At 36.4% G+C, this 12,966-nt stretch overlaps 1 non-coding gene across 1 annotated transcript; it reads left to right on the top strand.

Moving 5' to 3' along the window:
- Positions 1–280: 280 nt before the first annotated feature.
- LOC123326427 lies at positions 281–382 on the top strand. Its single transcript, XR_006541087.1, has one exon. It is a non-coding gene; the product is annotated as a U6 spliceosomal RNA (small nuclear RNA).
- The last annotated feature ends 12,584 nt before the right edge of the window (positions 383–12,966 follow it).

Raw genomic sequence — 12,966 nt, 5'->3', positions numbered from 1 at the left:
CAGGACTCTGGGATCAGGACCTGAGCCGAAGCCAGACGCTTAACGACTGAGCCACCCAGGCGCCCCCTGCTGGCATTTGTAACCATGAAAAAGAGGAGTAAATTTGAGGATGAATCCTGGATGATTCTAGAAATAAGTTATATTAATCCATGTCTACATAAAGTAATTAGAGTAAAAACTCATTCATCTCATTAAAAATGATTTGTTTAATAATTACCTGTCAAATCTTGATTGTATTGATTAATTGTGTATTAGTAATAATTCTATAAAACTGAAAACAGTGCTTTCTTTGGCAGCATGTATACTAAAATTGGAATGATACAGAGGAGATTAACATGGACTCTGCAAGGAACGCATGCAAATTCATGAAAAACGAATTCATAAAAAACAAACAAAAATTGAAAATAAATAATAAGTACATTTTTTAAATCAGAAATTACAATCATCAATTTTTTTTAAATTGTTTAATATGGATCTATTCTTCCATTTCCTTTGCTTGGAATAAGGGAATAAGTGAAAAGAGAAAATGTTTGAATGATACATATGTCATTAAAATATCTACTGATGAGGGACGCCTGGGTGGCTCAGTCAGTAGAATGTCTGTCTCTTGATTTCGGCTCAGGTTATGATCTCTGGGTCCTGAGATCTAGCCTCGTGACGGGCTCTGTGCGGGGCGTGGGGACTGCTTAAGATTCTCTCTTTCCAGGGCGCCTGGGTGGCTCAGTTGGTTAAGCGACTGCCTTCGGCTCAGGTCAGGATCCTGGAGTCCCTGGATCGAGTCCCGCATCGGGCTCCCTGCTCGGCAGGGAGTCTGCTTCTCCCTCTGACCCTCCTCCCTCTCATGCTCTCTGTCTCTCATTCTCTCTCTCTCAAATAAATAAATAAAATCTTTAAAAAAAAAAAAAAAAGGATTCTCTCTTTCCCTCTCCCTCTGCCCCTCCCCCAGTCCCTTACCGTGTGCACTCTCTCTCTCTCTCTCAAAACAAAACAAAACAACAACAGCAAAACAACAACAAAACAAAACAAAAAGCCCAAAACCAATTAAAATATCTACTGCTGATATGATTTGGGTGAGATAGTTCAGACCCTTGTTTTAATAATGATATAAATAAGTTTTTAAAAGTAGAAGTACATGAGGGGCACCTGGGTGGCTCAGATGGTTGAGCGTCTGCCTTCAGCTCAGATCATGATCCCAGAGTTCTGGGATCGAGTCCCGCATCTGGCTCCCTGCTGGGCGGGGAGCCTGCTTCTCTCTCTGCCTCTGCCTCTCTCTCTCTCTCTCTCTCTGACTCTTATGAATAAATAAATAAAACATTAAAAAAAAAAAAAGTAGAAGTACATGAAAATACAACGTTAAGGATAATTTTGAAAAGAAAATACCTATAACTCTAGCAACCTTAACAAACACATTTTCAATTATTTTTGTCCTCTAGTCTGTGTATTATTTTTATAAAATATATCAATCTATTTTAAAGAAACTTAATCCTAATTTTTGTTATTAGACATATCTCAAGGGAAAAATGTAAAACAGAGAGATCATTTATGTTAACAAATGTGGTGGATAATTTTAGCATCATTGAGGGTAGGTCAACCAGATATTATGTAATTTCTGCTGTGATATAATATGAGGTATATAATTTCACCAATGATTATTCTAATCAAAAATGTCTCATTTGAATTCATCAAGCTTTTACATTTAACTTACAGTTTACTGAAAATATGGCAGAGCAATAAGCTAAAGGACATCAAGAGGAAGCAAGCAGACAAAATCAGAAGGTAGGATGTTCTTTTGGACAACTGTCCCATTCACGTCAACAAATCAGTGTTAATTAAAAACATACCTCATTAATGAAAATCTGGAAATATTCCAAACTGAGGATGCAATGCCAGTGTAAGATAAAAATGGCATCTCAAATCAGAGAGGAAAAGAAACAACTTTGTAATAAATAAGTTTGTGTAATGAGAGCTACATAGAGAAAATAAATGTAGGTCCAGTCCTCCTATCATGTGCTGGATAACTTCTAAATGGGTTAGACATTAAAAAAAAAAAAAAAAAAAAACCTTAAAAGTACTAGAAGAGAACATAGGTGGTAGGTTTGACTAAAAATCCAAAAGGGAGAAAATTGTCCATATTAGGACACAATTTATAAACAAAATAATGGAAAATATCAGTAAATTGATAAATTCACCACTGAAAAATAGAAAATGACAAACTGAAAAAAAAAGTAATTTGTACAATAGATATGGGTAATCTGTTAAATCTATTAACATATAAAAACAAACAGAAGTCCCAGTGCTATAGAAAAATGAAAAAAATATTCAGGTAGCTCAAAGAGAACAGGAATAGAAATGCTCTGAAAAATATGGAAAGATGTTCTGCTTTGCTCATAATAAGAAATTGCAAATTAAAACCACCCGGAGATCCCATTTCTCACATATTGTATTGGCTAACATCCAGAAGTTTGGCAATACCCTGTGTGGATGAAAAAGAATAAAACATTCTCCTATATTGGTAATGGAAATGCAAAATGTTAAAACCACTTTGGAAGGAAATTTAGTAATTACCAGCAACATTTTTGCATTTGTTTTGTGACCCAGTAATACTGCTTCTAAGAACATATCCCAAAGATACACTGAGAAAAATATGAAAAATAAAATGATGTGTAAAAGGCTATTTGTGGTAGCAATACCTGAAAAATAAAGCCTGGGGAAAAAACCCAAATGTACATCAATAAGGGACATGGGTTATTTAAATACACACAGTAAAGTAGACCAATAGAGTTCTAGGCAATACTAATCCTAACACACAAAAGGAATATGTCTATAAACTACTAAGGATTTTTCTCCAGTATATATTGGTAAATAAAGAAAGCTAGATGCAGAGAGTGGTATAATATGCTATTGTGTACCTAAGAAGGGGACAGTATATGCAACCTGTTAAGTATAAATAGGAATACACTAAATATAAGCAAACAGGGGTGCCTGGTGGCACATTGGTTAGGCGTCCGACTCGGTTTGGGCTCAGGTTGTGATCTGAGTCATGAGATCGAGCCCCGTGTAGGGCTCTGCTCAGTGCAAAGTCTGCTTAAGATTCTCCCTCTGCCCCTGCCTCTCTCTCTCAAATAAATAAATAAATCTTTAAAAAATATATAAAAGCAAACATATTAACTGTTAGTATATACATATGTATATAGCTTATTGTAAGAGCTGGAAAAATAATTTTGAAATTAGAAAACATATGGATATTTTTGGAAATAAGAGAGAAGAGGATGAAGAGGACAGAAATAACAGCTAGACTTCTTCGAATATGCTGTTTCATAGGTTTTTTCCTAGAACCATCTAAATATTCTGTATAATTGTAAAACAAAACATATTTAAAAGGGGAAAAAAATAGCATTCCTAAAACCTGAAAGCAAATTGAAACAAATGAAACTATGTATTGAATTGATGGTAAAAAAAAACACCCAAAGTGGAATTAGTCCAAGTGCCTTTAAAACACATTAATTTAACTGGACACCCCTAAGCATATAGAGCAAGGACAAAAACATTTTTAAAAATAGAACTGTTTTCAGTATATATTTTGTTAGTAATTAAGGATACTATTAGTCTCATACATAAATACACACAGTTATCCTCTTTCCCATTTCATAAGTGTTAGATGTTTTGGTCGTAAAAACTTTTGAAACAGGTGAGGCATAAGCAAATGTGACAGATGAAGTTTTCAAGAACATCAAATTGGGGCGCCTAGGTGGCTCATTTGGTTAAGTGTCTGCCTTAGGCTCAGGTCATGATCCAAGGGTCCTAGGATCAAGTCCCACATCATCATGCCTCTCTCTCTTTCTCTCTCTGTCTCTCATGAATAAATAAAATCTTTAAAAAAAATCAAATAAATGTGAGAAGAAATTTTAGAGACATCAAAGCAAAAAACGATTCTTAGGTACTGATTGGAACAACTTTAGGTTTAATGAAGATAATTTAAATATAATCTGTGCATTAAAGAGTCAAAAAGTGCAATGGAAATAGAAGAAATGGAGACAAAGGTACAATACAGAAATGGTGAAATGAGGACAAATGATGACAAACAGAGGTCACAAAAGAGGATGTACTGTAAGATCACATTTCAGAAAAAAAAAAAAAAAGGTCTTTATCCTTAGAAAAAGTCTGGAAGTATGTTTGGGGTTGGGGGACAGTTCATATTGTTCTTGCTCCCTTTATTTTCTAATTTTCTACACTGGATATTTACTTCCTCAATAAGAACATGTAATCTTATCTAAGAAATAAAACATTCATTTTTTCTACCCTCAGGCCATGATCTCAGGGTCCTGGGATCGAGCCTTGCATGGGGCTCCCTGCTCAGTGGGGAGTCTGCTTCTCCCTCTCCCTCTGTGTGCTTGCTCTCTCTCTCAAATAAATAAATAAATAAATCTTTAAATCTGAATCGTTAAAACAGGATTATAATTTATTAAATTATTTCCCATTTCTTTTGTTATATTTGAGACCGTTAATACTCTGAATGTTTTAAGAGTCATTTAAATGGAACAATGTAAATCTAACTCAATTAAAACTAAAGTCTTTATCATTTATTCCTTTACAGATCGAAAGATCTAACATTTCTCAAACCACTCCTCATTCAAAGATTGATTTTCCCGAAGTTTAGTTTTTCTTCTACCACTTGCCACTTAAAAGCTATACTTGATTTTGGTCATGCAATTGTTCTTAAGGCACACACCTAGTGATTAAAATAGATTTTATTTCTGCCTGTACTTTTCTTTACCAAATAGAAAATACATTATTTTTTATGTCATTACTGAAAAGACCTCCATCATTGCTAATTGATTTTTTTAAGTATTTTTATTCAGTTGTTACTATGAAGACATATTCAGTGATCCAGACCAGGCATTATCTTACTAGCCCAACACAGTCAGTTACCATAGTTTATACTGTATATTGTAAGCTAAATGACAAAGTATGAGAATAATTGATGGGAATTTTACATGGTCCAGTGATGTAAGTATCAAAAAAGGCATGCTTTATCTGCAGAGAGGGTATGCTTTTCTTTTCTACAATTCCTTCTTTCAATATTTTTAAATTACTATTATTTACTAATTTGCTTTACGCCTGTAATTTTTTACCCCTCTCTTTAATAGCCTGCTTCTTGAATCTTCCCTTCAAATTATAGTCAAAATTGAAAAAAAATAGATATATTTATTATAGGTGATAGTTACTCATGTCCCCAGAAATGTAATTTTTAGAAGAATTTTAACTACCATTCCTTTGGCAGACTGACAATATAGCTTTAGTCAAGAAGAGTAATAATTCTTTCTTATCCCATTTCTCACCGTGGTAAACAACAGCTCTTGGTTTTTTTAGGACTGGCAGCATTCATGGTTAGCAGTTTTAACTTCAGCATATGTTACTGGAATGTCATTCTGTTTAGGGCTCCTGCATGTTTGGGAAACTATTAGGTTTGGGTATTGTGATTAAGATGAAGGTCAGTTTGGCCATAACTTTTTTATGGAGACTTTGAGAGTCCAGGTTTACTACTTACTAAACTGTTCTAAAATGAAGTGTGTATCCTTTATAAGAATCACTTCTTAGAAAAAAGTGTGATCCTTATAAAAATGATGCAAGTGATTTTAATAAACGGGCTACAGAAAAGGGAAGCTATAACCTGCTCCCCCCTTTCACTCTGGTCCCATCTGTTGTAAATGAATAAAGGCACAAATTGGGTTTTATGCTGAACACTTTAAAGTCAGTAGTGGTTTAAGGTTATAAGCAAATGAAAACCAGAAGGAGACTTGGAAGTTCCTCGAACCTATGTGCTTGAAGATACAAGTTTCTACCAGGTAACTATAGTGAGAAAAATGACGAGGATAAAGCTGGCAAGTTCAAGAAAGGATACTCCCATATTCCCAGTCACTTTGTACTCTGGAGTCAGTTTGTGAAAAGAATCTTCTTGAGTCTGGGCCAAATTAAAACTAGAAGATGTTAGAAAAAAAAAATGTATAAAGCTAAATTATTTCACTTAATGACGTCATTCTTTGCTTAAGAAACCTTTCTATGGTTTTTGTTGTTAAAATGACCTTTCTTTTGTGAAATGATTATACTTAGAGGTCATATTTTGCTGTTGTTTTTATTTTTCCTTTTAACTCCTTATTTATCCAAAATACATTGTTAGTAACTCTATACAGATTAATAGTTATTTTTTAAATTGTACTGACAAGTGAAATGGAAAGGTAGGAGAACCACAGAACTGGTCCAATTTACTCACATAAAAGTGCTTTACCCAACATGACATCGTGTTCTGGCTGTTCTAACATACCCGGTTGAGGAAATAGACTAAGATATGAAATATAAGGCATGAAGGATTGAATAGCTTAGCATTGAGAAACTCAAGAACAGTAAAGGAAATGCGTTTAAGGGTACTGTTCCCTCAGCCTGGTAGCCTCTACTTTTGAAATCCCCACACTTTTGAAAGGCCTTACTCATTTAATATTTGTCTCCTTTGTTAAGTCTTCTGGGCTACCCCCTTTTAGGCTAAGATCTGCCTCTCTATTTCACCAGAATATCTCCATAAGGAGTACATACTCTTTAAAAACTGCCTGGCTCAAAATGGACATTTATCAACTCAAATGTTAGCTGAGCTGGACGGAGTTTATCTTACTTATTCTGCTTATTTGGCTTTTGATTACAATTACCATAGGTTTTTCCTATATCTCATCTCATTTGGGAAGAAGAAGCTGGTGCCATGTAGTAATTCTGGGCTTTCTTTGTTTGGCCTGTCTGCCAGGATAGAAGCAGGGCCTCTAAGTTCAGAAGGTGAACTAGGATCGGATTACTAAATTCTGACCTAATGCTTTTTTCCTACTGACTTAGGATAATGAAAAAAAATGCACTCACTTTGTATATGAAGATTCATGTAGCATCCCACCCCTTAAAGAAATCCTATCAAATACATTAAATGATTTTAACAACTAGAGAGAGAGAGAAACAGAGAGAGAGTGCTATAGGACAGAAAAAAGTATTACTTTAAGAACTGACTGGTAGATTCCTATGAGAACGTGTTCTTAGTGTTTAGCAAATTTCCCCAAGGTGTGGAGATAGAAGGAACATCTACAGAATACTTCCATTTATAATGAATTTGCATCCCAATAAAATAATTTTTGCCAAAACCTTTATTACGGGTAGTTCAAGAAACACAGTGGTTAAGTTCTAAATGCGGCCTTACTCTGGTTCTTTTGGATTCTTGGTATCTTCTTCCTCTCTAGCTCCAGGCCCTCAAGCCATGTTTGGTGGTCAGGACTTTCCCTGCAACCTTCTTCGATGCTCTTTCTTATCTGTGTCTAAGTCCAAGACCTCTTGGAAAGTACAGACGCTGAAAGGCAACACGGTAGTTTCCTCATTTTTTTTTTTAAGAAGGTGATCTTAGCTGTGATAATCCAGCTCTGATAGGGTGAGACCTTATATTTTCATAATTACTAGGGAGACTTAGTAAAGGTATTTTGTAAGTACATAAATTAATCAAGGAATTAACCTAAATATATAAAGGCCAAGTGGAATGAGAATCTATGTGATATATTGGGAAGACTTTCTGATTGAGATCAATTTTGGATTAGCACCAGAGGAATGTTGATACAGAATGGGATAGTCCAGAGCTTTGAGGAGTCAGAAGAACACTGGGGCATGTCATCTGCACCAGGAATGGAGTAGGCAATTATGAAGAGTGAGTGGGAACATGGTAGAGTCCATGTAGTGCTTCTCAGCATTCTTTAAATATAATGGCACATAGAAAATAATGTCCATTGTTTGTACTACAACTGGGGCAAATAGAAGAGGATTGTTATGATGGTAAGCATCCTCCTTAGACATCTAAGGGCTCCATTCAACAGCTCCCAGACCTAAATGATGAATCCTTGGATAATCTAAAACCCATTTTTGGTGTATGAGTTGAAAAAAAGTGGATAAACTCCTTTAAGCAGTTTTAACAGATTCTCAAGGTTGACATATCTAGGATTTCATGTCCTGGAGAAACCACATTTCTACCTGCAGTATAGCCTTGGATTCCTATGTTTGGTCCTTAAGAAATGCCTTTACCCAACAGCAAAACACACACTAATGAATTGATGTTTTAAAATCAGGACAGAAAGAATGCCCTTCTTAAAAAAAAGTTACTGCTTTTCAAGTTAAAATTTTAAGCTAAGTTATTAACTTATTAACGTAAGTTAAATTATCTCAACCCTATGAAGACAGAAACACCTGCTTTTGTGGTTCTGACAAACTATACGTAAAATCATTTCTGAGGATGCCAAATCCTTGGAAAAAAATAAAGCAGAGTAAGGCATTCAAATGTGCTGGGGATTGGGAAGTTGCTTCCTATTGGAACATCATGACAAGCCTACCTCAAGGTCAGCTGAGCCCCACAGTATGTGAAGAAGCCCATGTGTCTCTCTGGGAAGTTAGTTACTTTCCAGCTCAGGACATGGCAAGCTCTGAAAGCAGAGACAAGTTCAGAATACTTAATGAACAGAAAGAAGGATAATGTGGCTAGCTAGCTCTTAGTGAGATGAGGAACATATGCTGGAGGCATATCACCTACAGGCATAGTAAAATTTTGAGTTTTATCCCCAAATTCAAAGGTTTGAAATTGGTAAATCGTCATGACATGGTTTACATTTTTTGTTTGTTGTTTGTTTTTTAAGTTTTTATTTAAATTCCAGTTAGTTAACATGCAGTATAATATTAGTGTCAGGTGTATAATATAGTGATGCAACACTTCCATACATCACCCAGTGCTTGTCACAACAAGTGCACTCCTTAATCCCTATCACCTATTTAATCCATCCCCAACCCCCTGCCTGCGCACCTTCCCCCTGGTAACGTATGTTCTCTATAGTTAAGAGTGTTTCTTGGTTTGACTCGCTCTCTTTTTTCTCCTTTGCTCATTTGTTTTGTTACTTAAGTTCCACATATGAGTGAAATCATATAGTATTTGTCTTTTTCTGACTGACTTGTTTTGCTTAGCAACACCCATGTTGCAAATGGCAAGATTTCATTCTTTTTTATGGCTGAGTAATATTCCTGTATGTGTGTGTGTGTGTGTATACACACCACTTCTTTATCCATGCATCAGTCAAGGGACATTTGGGCTTTTTCCATAATTTGGCTATTGTTAGATAGTCCTGCTCTACACATCGTGGTGCATCTAGCCCCTTGAATTGGTCTTTTTGTATTCTTTAGGTAAATATCTAGTAGTGCAACTGCTGGATTGTAGGGTAGTTCTATTTTTAACTTTTTTTTCTTTTTTTTTATTATGTTATGTTAATCACCATACATTACATCATTAGTTTTTGATGTAGTGTTCCATGATTCATTGTTTGCATATAACACCCAGTGCTCCATGCAGTACGTGCCCTCTTTAATACCCATCACCAGGCTAACCCATCCCCCCACCCCCCTCCCCTCTAGAACCCTCAGTTTGTTTCTCAGAGTCCATAGTCTCTCATGGTTTGTCTCCCCCTCTGATTTCCCCCCCTTCATTCTTCCCTTCCTGCTATCTTCTTTTTTTTTTTTTTAACATATAATGTATTATTTGTTTCAGAGGTACAGGTCTGTGACTCATCAGTCTTACACAATTCACAGCACTCACCATAGCACATGCCCTCCCCAGTGTCTATCACTCAGCCACCCCAACCCTCCCACCCCCCACCACTCAAAGAACCTCCATACCATTTTCACAGTGGGTGCACCAGTTTACATTCCCATCCACAGTGCATGAGGGTTCCTTTTCATTCACATCAATCCCAACACTTGTTATTTCTTGCATTTTTTTTAAAGATTTATTTATTTATTTTAGAGACAGAGAGAGAGAGTGGGGCAGGAGGGGCAGAGAGAGAGGGGGGGAGAGAGAGAGAATCTCAAGTAGACCCCCGCTGAGCATGGAGCCCGACCCAGGGCTCAGTTTCACAACCCTGAGATCATGACCTAAGCCAAAATCAAGACTCAGACACTTAACCCACTGAGCCACCCAGGCACCCCAACTTGCATTTTTTATTTTAGCCATTCTAACAGGTATGAGGTGATGTCTCATTATAGCTTTGATTTGCATTTCCCTGACGATGAGTGATATTGATCATCTTTTCATATGTCTGTTGACCATCTGGATGTCTTCTTTGGAGAAATGTCTGTTCATGACTTCTGCCCATTTTTAATTGGATTATTTTGGGGGGTATTGAGTTATATCAGTTATTTATATATTTTGGATACTAACCCTTTCTCAGATATGTCATTTGCAAATATCTTCTCCGATCCAGTAGGTTGGTTGCCTTTTAGTTTTATTGATTGTTTCCTTTGCTGTGCAGAAACTTTATTTTTTATTATTATTATTTTTTTATTATTATGTTATGCTAATCACCATACATTACATCATTAGTTTTTGATGTAGTGTTCCATGATTCATTGTTTGCATATAACACCCAGTGCTCCATGCAGTACGTGCCCTCTTTAATACCCATCACCAGGCTAACCCCTCCCCCCTCCTCCCTCCCCTCTAGAACCCTCAGTTTGTTTCTCAGAGTCCATAGTCTCTCATGGAGAAGCTTTTTATTTTGATGTAGTCCCAATAGTTTGTTTTTGCTTTTATTTCCCTAGCCTCAGGAGACATATCTAGAAATATGTTGCTACAGCCGATGTCAGAGAGATTACTGCCTGTGTCCTCTTTAAGGATTTTTATGGTCTCAGGTCTCACATTTATGTCTTTAATCCATTTCAAATTTATTTTTGTGTGTGGTGGAAGAAAGTGGTACCCTTTCATTCTTTTGCAGGTGGCTGTCTAGTTTTCCCAATACCATTTGGTGAAAAGAGACTGTCTTTTTTCCATTGGACATTCTTTCCTGCTTTGTCAAAGATGGGGAGATGTATTGCAGAGAAGCAAGTGTGGAATCTTAGAGACTGCTTGGAAGACTCTTGTGGCAAATTAGGCAAAAAATGATAGCTTGAAGTGGAATGGTAGTAGTGGAAATGAAACAAATTGGCTAAATTCTAGCTATAATTTGGAGAAAGCATCTTCCAGAATCAGAAATTCAAAATTGTTAGAGTCCCAGAGATTATTACATTAACTTACTTACTTCAGAAGAGACTGATATAGGGGCGCCTGGGTGGCTCAGTTGGTTAAGCAACTGCCTTCGGCTCAGGTCATGATTCTGGAGTCCGGGGATCGAGTCCCACACCGGGCTCCCTGCTCAGCGGGGGGTCTGCTTCTCCCTCTGACCCTTCCCCTCTCATGCTCTCTGTCTCCCATTCTCTCTCTCAGATAAATAAATAAAATCTTTAAAAAAAAAAAAAGAAGAGACTGATATATAAAATCAGAATGCTAAATTTTTAAGAAAGAAGATAGCCTAAATCTAACCTGTCAAAATAGTCTGTCTCTGTATATGGAAAACAACTGGGGAAGCAAAAAATATTTACTTGGGTTGAGTGGAAGGCAGATTAGTCCTGCATAGACTTTGCCAATATTGTCCTTTGATTTTTTTTTTTTTTAATGATTTAAAGACACACAAGTCCATTTTGGTGGATGTAAAATATACAATCTGGTCACAGTAGTCATCTGTTCATTTGAGAATCATTCTTTCTCGGTTGGAGAACATATTTCTCTCTGACCCATTTATAATATGAGTCATGATGCCCCAGTAATAGCTCAACTTTCAAAATATAATATTTTCATTATAGACATGCCCCATAGAATATATTCCTGGTTAATATATTCCAGTAGAACGCTCCTTGTTTTTAATAAACAAACCTCTATCTCTCATTTAATATTTTCACCTGAAAATAAAAATTGGGAAAAGTAGTTTTCATGCTCCCTAATGATACATGGTAAGCAACAACATTAACAACAAAAAAGGTATTTAGGAAAACTCTTTGGTTGTATTTCTTTTTTTTCTTTTTTAAGATTTATTTATTTTAGAGAAAGAGAGGGCATGAGCGGGAGGGGCAGAGGGAGAGGGAGAGAGAATCTCAAGCCGACTCTGTGCTGAGCACAGAGCCCTAGGTAAGGCTCAGGCTCAGGACCCTGAGATCACCTGACCCGGAACCAAGAGTCAGAGGCTTAACTGACTGCACCACCCAGGCGCCCCTCTTCAGTTACATTTCAAATACAATGGGCAGAACTCAGAATCTCATGTCATTGCCTTAAAGATTACTCTAAATGTCAGTACAGGGAATGTTGCTGGAACCAAGAGTGACCATGTTAATGGAATATAAAGCAACTATTTTTCAATAACTATATGAGTTGCTTAGTGATCAGGAAGTAATGTTTTAGGTTTATATCCTAACATGGTAGTATACTTCTTAGACAAAAAAGTGTTTTACTGTGTTGCAATTAAAAGATATTGGATGCAAATTTTAGTTTATCATGTAGTTCATAATGGTTTTTTCCAATTTAAAGAATAGAAAATGGATCCTGTAATAGGCAGAATAATATCTCCCAAATATACAAGGTTCTAATAGCTGGACCCTGTAAATGCCACCTTATTGGTTAAAAAAAAAAAAAAAGAAGGATCTTTGCAAATGTGATTAAGTTAAAGATTTTGAGATGAGGAGATTATCCTGGATTATTTGGGTGGATCCTAAGTGAAATCACATGTATCCTTATAAAAAGGATACAGAAGAAAGTTAGATACACAGGAGAGACAAAGGCTGTGAACGCTGACAGCCCTCAGAAGCCGGAAGAGGCAAGAAACAGATTCTCCCCTAGAGCCTCTGGAGAGATTCAGACTCTGCCAACACCTTGTTTTGGGCCCAGAAATACTGATTCAGGCTTCTAGCTTCCAGAACTGTGAGAGAACAAATTCTGTTGTTTCAAGCCACCCAGTTGGTGGTAGTTTGTTATAGCAGCCACAGGAAACTAATACAGGTCCCCAGTCAGCATTTTATAAAGAATCTCTGAATTTTCAGAAATGGATTTCTGAT

Source organism: Neomonachus schauinslandi, chromosome 12 (assembly GCF_002201575.2).
Source record: "Neomonachus schauinslandi chromosome 12, ASM220157v2, whole genome shotgun sequence".
Lineage (NCBI taxonomy): Eukaryota > Metazoa > Chordata > Mammalia > Carnivora > Phocidae > Neomonachus > Neomonachus schauinslandi.
The sequence above is the reverse complement of the archived record's forward strand: the minus strand, read 5'-3'. Positions and strand labels throughout refer to the sequence as shown.